Source organism: Cryptomeria japonica, chromosome 1 (assembly GCF_030272615.1).
Source record: "Cryptomeria japonica chromosome 1, Sugi_1.0, whole genome shotgun sequence".
Lineage (NCBI taxonomy): Eukaryota > Viridiplantae > Streptophyta > Pinopsida > Cupressales > Cupressaceae > Cryptomeria > Cryptomeria japonica.
The window spans coordinates 197,005,447-197,014,934 of record NC_081405.1 but is presented as its reverse complement, the minus strand read 5'-3'; positions in this window follow the sequence as shown (position 1 = coordinate 197,014,934).

Below are 9,488 nucleotides of genomic sequence, written 5' to 3'. Positions count from 1 at the left end.
ACCCAAACTTGATATTCCTATCGTTCTTGAGAAGGAAGTTCTTCCTTCTCAAGATAAAACTAATGTCTTTTCTCAAGAAGATTCCCAACCCATTCCTATGGATGTAACTATGTCTATGCCTAATAAACTTTCTAAAAGTAGACCTATACCTCCTCGCCATGATGGGCTTGGTCTCCTTCCTAAACCAAATCTCCCTCCTCTATATGGAGCAGTTCCTCCTCCTTCCTTTTATAAAGAGAAGAGACCTTCTTCTTCTCCTATTATCCAGCCTAAGAGACCACAACCTAAACACCCAAGTGATAAGGATGAGAACATTCCTCCTCCTCAATCTTCTCAACTTCCTACTAAGACTAGACGAAATCGTTTTGCGCATGAACGTTGACGAAAGCGTCGTCTTAGAGCTCAAGCAGCTGATTCTCAAACTTTGCAATCTCCAAAAACACCTTCAACAAGCATTATTCCATTTTCTCCTCAACCAGAAATTGAGCTAAAATCTCCTAAACATAAGATGCATGATGGTTTTGATCCTGTGCGAGTTAAAGATCCTATTTTTATAAATCTTGATGATGATATAGATGAAAATTTTATTCATGATGAAAATGTTACTTCTCTTGCTTCTGATAGTGAATATGAATTTGTTGATGTTGATAACCATTTATCTAACGAATTTTCTAAAGCACTTATCCTAGCTCCTAAACAAGAACAACGTGGCTTGGAACATTAACATAGCCCTTGTTTGGATCTTGTGATAGCTCCATCTGCTGTGTTGGATGTTCCTCCTCTAGCGTGTTCCCTACCTTCCAGAAACATTGATCAGCAAGATCGGGGGGTAGATGACGTGCTAGACTAGTTCATTAGCATAGCAGATTCTCTCCTCCTCTCTTTTGTTACTTCTTCTATGTGTTATTCTCATTCTTCTATTTGTTGTCCTTAGTGTTGTCTACTTGAGGACGATGCAAAGCATTGAGATCTCTTTTGGTCTCTCTCATGTTGACTCAAAAGACACATGTGTTCCCTTCTTCCAAGTGACCTTCCTTGATTGGGGAATGAAGAACAATTATGCATACATACATATGATATACATGAATTATCATACAGCATACTGACCCCGAGGAAAGCGAAGTCACCTCGTGCTTTGTGTTTTGTGTCTATTATCCTTGGGTTTATCTCACACTTGGGGGCTAAATCCTTGCGATAACGTGCTCCTTTCCCTTCTCATTTCTTATGTGTATCACTACCTTAAAGCAATCACCCCCGTTGAGGTGTGTGCGATCGCTTTAACGTAGGGGGGCATACACCCCGTCTATCCCTTCAGGATACTTGAAAATTTCTTGGCGAACTTAGCTTTGCCTTGAAAATTTTTGGTATTTCTCTTGCATGACTCATAGTGAGGGAACCTTACTACTAACAGTGATGGTTCTACCTCGTGATCTTCCTTTTACTTTGTCAATTTAAGTCGTAAGATCCTTAGTCCACTGGGGGCTTGGCGTATCTTGCCTCCTTGACGTGGTGAAAGTCTTTCAATGTTGTTTCCTTGTACTTTACGGAAGTATGAGCGTACGCCTATACTCCCGATAAAGTGGGGGCTAAATGTAGCATCCTAAAATTGCGACACTTGCAATTTCGACTGCATTTGGGTCTTCACGATGGCGATGCAACACGGAACCTGAATGGAGACCCCGAAACTTGTCCGCGACATCAAAAACTGCATTTTTCCAGCACCCTGGCCTGATCCTCCTTGCACCCTGCTGTCCCTGGAGGTGGGACCATGGCGCCCAGTGCCCTGGTCCTTCAGGACTAGGGCGCCCAGCGCCCTGGTCCCTGGCCCTATTTTTGGGCCTAGTCTCTTTTGGGTCTCGGGTCTTTATGTTTGCAAAATTGGAAAATAATATTTCCTGGTCGGCCTAAGGTCAGAAAAATCAGTCTTTCAACCCTAATTGGCAAGTATATAAACTACATTTTCCTCTCCCATTTGGAGAGATGGAAAAAAAGGCGGAAGCGATATTCAAACATTCAAACATTCAAGCATTCAAGCATTCAAGCATTCCTTCAAGCAATTGATCATTCTAAGTCTCCATTCAAGGCTAGGTGTTGCATTCAAGACAAGGATTCAACCATTGAAGAGGAGATCACTTACAACATACAACATACAACAACATTTACACCTTAGCATGTAAGAATACAAACATTCTTACAACAAGGTATTAGTACTTGATTACATTACAATCATTTACATTTACAGCATTCTCATTTCTTGGTTAATTCCAAAACCGGGGTTTGACCTAAGGGCAAACCCCTAATCCCTAACCCCCCAATCGTCTTCGCTTTTCTGTGTGTAGGTTGCAGGTACGTGGCTGTAATTGAAGATCTGGAATCCTTGTGCAAAGACGAACAGATCCCCCTTCGTTTCGCGGATTTTTCAGAGGACCGTGTGCACGCTGGGCGCCATCGTCCCGTCAACTTTCGCTCAAATTTGCAGGACAGGGCCATCTCGACATTTTACTACTAATTCCAGGTCCACAGCTTCATCCTATATTCCTATCTCTGTTTATAAATGAATCTTTCTCACTTTTCATGCATTCCTAGATTGATCCTTCTATCTACATTCTTTACAAAAGAGGGTAGCCTTGCTGTCTTCACCCTTGAAACTCATTTCGAATCCAATCTTGCCTTGTGTGGGACTAGATCTTTTGGGTTTCAACCCCTCTTTTGAATGTAAAGTCTCCCCCAAGTGAAAACCGTCAATCCTAGTGACCTCCCTTCTCTCTCCTTGGAGTTGGAGAGGGGAGAGCAACTAGGGTTCGATTTTTCCGCTTTACACTTACTGGTCTAGTACTCATAAGGAGTTTTATCCTTACCTTTCTCGATGAGTACCCGGTTCATTGTGTAGACTGCAGTGCTCACCGCTTCTCTCTAAAAGGTGTGAGCTACCTTTCCTTGAATCAACATGGTTCTAGCTGCTTCAACCACAGTCTGGTTATTCCTCTCTACTAGGCCATTCTATTGTGGAGTCCAGGGGGCAGACAGTTGCCTCTTGATGCCATGTTCTTCACAGTACTTGTTGAATTCATCGGAAGTGAATTCCCCTCCTTGATCAGTTCTCAAGCACTTTATCCTTTTGTTGCTTTCCTTCTCCACTAATGCTCTGAAAGCTTTTAACTTTACAAAAGCTTCAGACTTATCTTTCAAGAACGTGACCCACATCATTCTTGAGCAGTCATCAGTGAGAATCATGAAGTACCTATCACCCTGCATACTCCTAGTTTTCATAGGACCACACAAATCAGTATGCACAAGATCAAGCAAATTGTTAGTAGTGAAAGGTTTACCTTTAAAGGTTGAGGAAGACATTTTCCCCAATTGACACTCTCTACACAAGGTATTGTCTAGTTTGCTTAGCACTGACAACCCTCTAACTGCCTTGATCTTACTGGCCTTCACAATTGTAGCGTCGTAAATTGTACGCACTTGCTAGGGTGGTACAATTTCACACGTAGTTTAGCACCCGCCTTGGCGCATTTTGTATTTTGCATTGCATTTCCCCTTTAGCACTTAATTAATCAAATTAATTAGGTCTAAGGTTCTATTTTATCATCTTCCATATCATAAAGTTGGGCCCTTTCATTAAAGTGTGCCATTTTCATTTTATTCCTCCTATACATCATTTAATCAAAAACCCTAATTAGGTCCTATTTCGAACTTGGGGGCTTGGTTTCGAGGGTCAAAACATCTTGAAATCACCTATAAATTTGGGATTCTCTCTAAAATCATCATATCCGACGGCCCTAAAAATTTGGTGAAAAGTTGTCGGGACCATGGCGCCCGGAGTGCACATGGTCCCGGACATTTTTCCCGAAATTTTAGGAGCGCGATCCAATCATAAAATAAAGCTTAACCCCAAGAAATTGGCGGGAGATTCAATCTCTAGGTCGGCCAAAAGTTGAAATTAAGACCTAGGGTTTCATATATAAGAGCTCTCTTTCTTCATTTGAAAGGATCCGAATTTTTGGCTTTCAAGGACCTTCTATGCAGCGAAAGAGAAAATCTTTGAAGATTTCAACAACATTCAACATCCATCCATCAAGCATTCATCAATTTTATTCATCCATTTAGGGCTTGGAAGACATTGAAGAGCAATAAGAGATTACCGACTGAAGATTGGCTTGTACCCCTCCCTTGGGGTTGGGTATGATTTCATGTTGTTTTCATGTCTTTGCATAAGCCTCATTATATCATTTGTATTCATGCTTTAGATCACTTTGCATCTTGATTTGGAGCATTTACATTATCATTTACAAGCAATTAGGGTTTACTTTCTAGGTTGCTCTAGTTTGCTTACTTGCATTTTAGGATCTTGCACACACACAAGGTCTGCACACACAATACTTTTACAATACAACTTGGCTATTCGTGGAGGTGGAAATCACCAAAGCGGGGGTTTGACTAAGGCAAAACCCTATATAGCCGCCCAAAACACCTTTTCAGATATAAGTGCAGATTTCGGGATTCGGACGACGCCGCAAGTTACAGATCCGGAAGAAGCAGACGGAGACTGAACTTCACACCAAATTGCAGAGCAGAAACCCAGGACAGGGGCGTGGGGCGCCTTGGTCCTACCAGGACAGGGGCGTTGGGTGCCCTGGTCCCTGGGACAGGGGCGCTGGGCACCCTGGTCCCTGGGACAGGGGCGCTGGGCGCCCTGGTCCTTCTGTCAGACAGCAGTTTTCAGCATTTTTGACAGCTTTCTAGGTTGCAAAATAGCAGTTTCCGGAGCAGTTTCAAGGGCAGAATCAGGACAGTGGCGCCCGCATCCCCGTTCTGAACATTTTCACTCAGATTTTGACTCTGGGTACGCATTTGCATTCTTGTCTTATTCTTGTGTTTATAGCTTTCCATAGTTTAAGTTCAATTCTGCAATCTTGTTATTAGTTCATACTTGCACTTTGGGGTTGGGAATTGAACTTGCATCATCTTATCTTTCAATTGCAACAAAGGAATAGAAATCCTAATAGGTATCCCGTGGCTCTCTCTTCCACAAAAAGAAGTAGCCAATTGTGTGATATCTCTAGGCTCTTTCGTATTCCACAAGTGTGTGGTTGAAAGTGAGATTAGGGCCTGTTTGCTTAGTGTCACTTTTTCTCCTACACAACAATATTATCAAAGTTTACATAGCAGAGTCTTTTATGCCATATCCAGCTATCATCAAATTTAGCCATAAGACATGTACTTATATTCGCATTCAGCTAAAATAGATTACCTTTGGTCTACATGTCGGTGGCCACCAATTCACCATTCTTTCCTTTGATTCTGCACACTCCATTCTTGAATTCTAGAGTGAGTTTACTGTCATTCAGCTGGGCAACACTCAGAAGGTTGTGTCTGAGACCATCAACCCAATACACATTGTCAGCACTACTCTTTCCATTCAGAGAGATGGACCCTTTGCCTTTAACCATACATGGTGCATCATTACCAAAACGAACCACACCACCATCATATTCTTCCAAAGATAGAAACTTGCTCCAGTCACCAGTTATATGGTGAGAACAACCACTGTCAATAATCCACTCATTGGAATTATCAAACCAGGAGACAAGAGCCTTCTTGTCTGACACATCTTCCTTGACAACAACAAACACAATATCTTCATTTTCTTCATCTTTTGATTCCTCATCTGTGACACCTTCATCAACTGCCACAAAATAGTTTCTCTGGTTTCCTCCTTTGAATTTCTTGAACCTTTCTGGTTTGTCCTTGTTGTCACCATTAGAACAGTTTACAACAATATGTCCTATCCGGTTACAAGAAAAGCGTTTCAAATGGAACTTACCTCTGTATTTGTTGGTTTCTTTAGAAAGTTTCCTGGCATGAAGAGCTTAAAATGCCATCAAAATCTCCTCATCATCCATTTCTCTGCTCTGTCTCGGTTCACCACTAGTGCATGCTTCCTTTCCTTTTCTTGATGATACAACAGAGGCTTTAAAAGTTGATTCAGTCTTTTGAATACTGCCATCAAAACTATTTAGCTCATAGGCTATCAACTTTGCAATGATGGAGTCTAGGGATACCTTAGTCTTGTCTATTGATCTCAACTCCTGAATAGCAGCAACCCTTATTGCATAGACTGGTAATAAGGATCTCAGGACTTTGCTCACCATAATGGAATCTTCTATTTTACCACCTACACTCTTGATATCTCCAACAACAGTTTTGATTCTTATTCCATATTGTTGAATGGTCTCACCTTCAACCATCTGCATGTCTTCAAACTTCCCTTTAAGGCTTTCTTCCTTAGCTTGTTTTACATGCTCATCACCGCCATAGATATTTTCAAGAGTATCCCATACCTCTTTGGGATTTACCTTATCTTGGACATCAATAAACTCAATGTCAGATAAACTATTAATTAGGGCTTCCATGACTTGCCCATTCTCCTGCATCTCTCTCTTTTGGTTATCGGTGAGAGTACCGATAGGAGCAACATAGGCATTCTCAACATAACTCCAGTGTTCAGCACCCATGCTTCTGATGTATATCTTCATTCTATTTTTCCATATATGGAAATTTTCTCTGTTGAACTTTGGACCTGCCCTCTTCATCATTAGACTAGGATCTTTACCTCAAGTGGTTAAGCTTATAACACAGAGGTCCTGGAGGATGCTCTGATACCAATTGATAACTCAATCATGAACAGATAGTACCAAACCGGTACTGAGAGGGGGGGGTGAATTAGTACAGGCAAAAACACATTCCTAAAACTGGTTTGTCAAGAGACACTGTGCTTTGGCAAACAAATAATAACACCGGTCTTAAACAGAGTACAACCGGCTAAACCCAAAATAACTGAGACATGCATAAACCGATTGACACTTATCTTTTCATACACTCTAATACTTCATTTCCATTTCACACTAGTGCATGAATAGGTAATCTATCACCAAAAGCATAATAACAACTAGTTCAACATGTTTTACCATCAGGCATAAGACAATGAATCATCACATGAAAAACAGCACACATGACACACAGATTTTTCATGTGGAAACCCAACTAGGAAAAACCACGATGGGGATGAATACCCACAAGCTATTTTGAACTCTTTAGAAGTCTGCTCTGTTAGGAGCCTTGTCCGGTTAAAGACTGATACAATAGGTTCTGTTAGGAACCAATTCTGTTAGGGATCACCCGGTTAAGGGATGGCTAGAACACCCGATTAAGGGTTAAACCCTATTAAAGATTACCTTGTTAGAGGATTTCAAGAACTCAATGGTTTTGAGTCACCCTGTCAAAGGATTTACTATAAGCCGGTTAAAGCTACCATGTTAAGGGATTTCTTAACTATTGAAGTGGTTAGAGATCAACAGGTATTACAATGATCTGGTAATAGAACTCAATGCGAATGTAGATCCACTTTAGCTCCTCTTCACCTTCTACACTTACACTCTACAGGTATCACTTCTCTCCTCTGGTCTGGCAAGAATCACATATCCCTTCACTTGGATACACACACACAACTTTTGCCAACAACTTTAGAAAGAAACACAACATCAACCTTATAGGAAACAGACAGGTCGGTAGCATAAACCCTAAACCCTAAACCTGTTAGGTTAAGCAGTTCAAACGGTTCAATCCTGATCATTGAGCACATTGCATTAAATGCAACAGTCTTGAACCAATCTCAAGATGTTCTCCATCATTCGTTTTCCACCGATTTCATGACGGCCGATAACCCATCACGTGTTATCACCGTTTACAGGCTTCGCACATTCCTAAGGTAGATAGGAACAATCTCCTTCATGCAAGATCCTTCACATGCACAAGGCTGATGTGGCAACATGATCTGTTCTTCATTACAATGCTAACTCATCACACAAAGTCACTAGTTGAGTCATACAAGCTTGAAGCACTTCAACCGGAAACCCTGCAGTTGAGACTACCAACCAGTTCCCATAACCACATGTCAGTTCACCTATAACAAACATACCGCTTCACTTTGGCACATATATCAATTCATAATGTTATACCGGTTCTTGGTAACATACTGGTTCTCTCTTCTTTAGCATATTGACATCAATGACAACATACTATGTCATCATGTCCTCATACTGGTTCACATAATGCCAACACTACCCACCTCAGCGCTACACGAAGCACCCTACAAAATTGAAAAAACATATCATATACATCATTACATTAAAAAAATTATTGTTTATTTTAAATGTACATATCAATACAATGTATCTAGATGAAAGTGCATACCGTAAATGGGGTACCAACATCTCTAGGTATTGAGGTAACATGATGTCAGTTCCTCAATGATGTGGTATGATCGATCCTCTATTCAGAAAAAAATTGACTCATGTTATGGTTCATATGTGTATATATAAGGAATTTAATATTGCACTATAAATTATACAAATAAATTTGTACCTCTGTAGGTTGATCATCGTCTGCCCATAGGAGATCAGCATATGAAGAGATGGCATCAGCATGTGCAGCCTCCTCGGCATCATCATAACCACCATGGGCAGCATCAACATCATCAAAATCACCATCTCCTCCAAGGGTAGCCTCACTCTGTGGACCCCTACATACATCCCCACAGCTCGTGCAAACATGTGCTAAGCTAGGGGCAGCCCTCACCTCCCGCAACTATTGTACCAAATTGCCCAACAGGGCACTCAATGAACCTAGAGCAGAATCCATTGCTCGATGATGGGCAGGTGCTGGAACAACTGGTGATGGAAGAGGAACCAATGGATCATCGCGCACATGGTTTCTAACCCTATCGCTCAATTTTGCTCCTAGCCTATCCTGGGGCATGCCTCTCCCAATCCCCTGAAATGATCTAATATCAAAGTAATTGGGCTTTTTGCCCAATTAAAATTTGGCCCATAATTTCTTCAAAAAATACATTGGGACCTCATGATTGGAGTAAGACCATCCACCACCGCTCCCAAAAGTGGCTAGCAATGCCCGGGTGCCTACACCATCGAATAGAGATCCGTGGCTTCTTCGGATCTATCTCTTCACCCATCTTAGGGTTCACAAAATATTTTTTCAAATCCATTTTTGTTATTTTTAATTCATTAACTTGTTTATATGTGAGGCCATCAGCATAAAATGCACGCAATCCATCATGCCAACTATGATAGCTATCTAGCTTGCTATCTAATGCATGCACAAACTGTACAATGCCTTGCATGTTGTCTGCAAGGCGTAACAACTGAGGAGGTGGATGAGGCTCACGCCTAATAGTATGAATATCTCTAATCAAAGCATCAATATTCATCCTAATTGTTTGTCTCAACTGATCGGGTGGAGGTGGAGCTGGAGCTGGAGCTGGTGGTGGAGGTGGAGGTGGAGGTGGAGGTAGTACTAGACCTAATAGCTCATCTATCTCAAACTCATCCATCAAGTGAAAATAATCTGCATATATATACAAACATGAAAATTTACAATTACAATTACAAACATGAAAATTTACA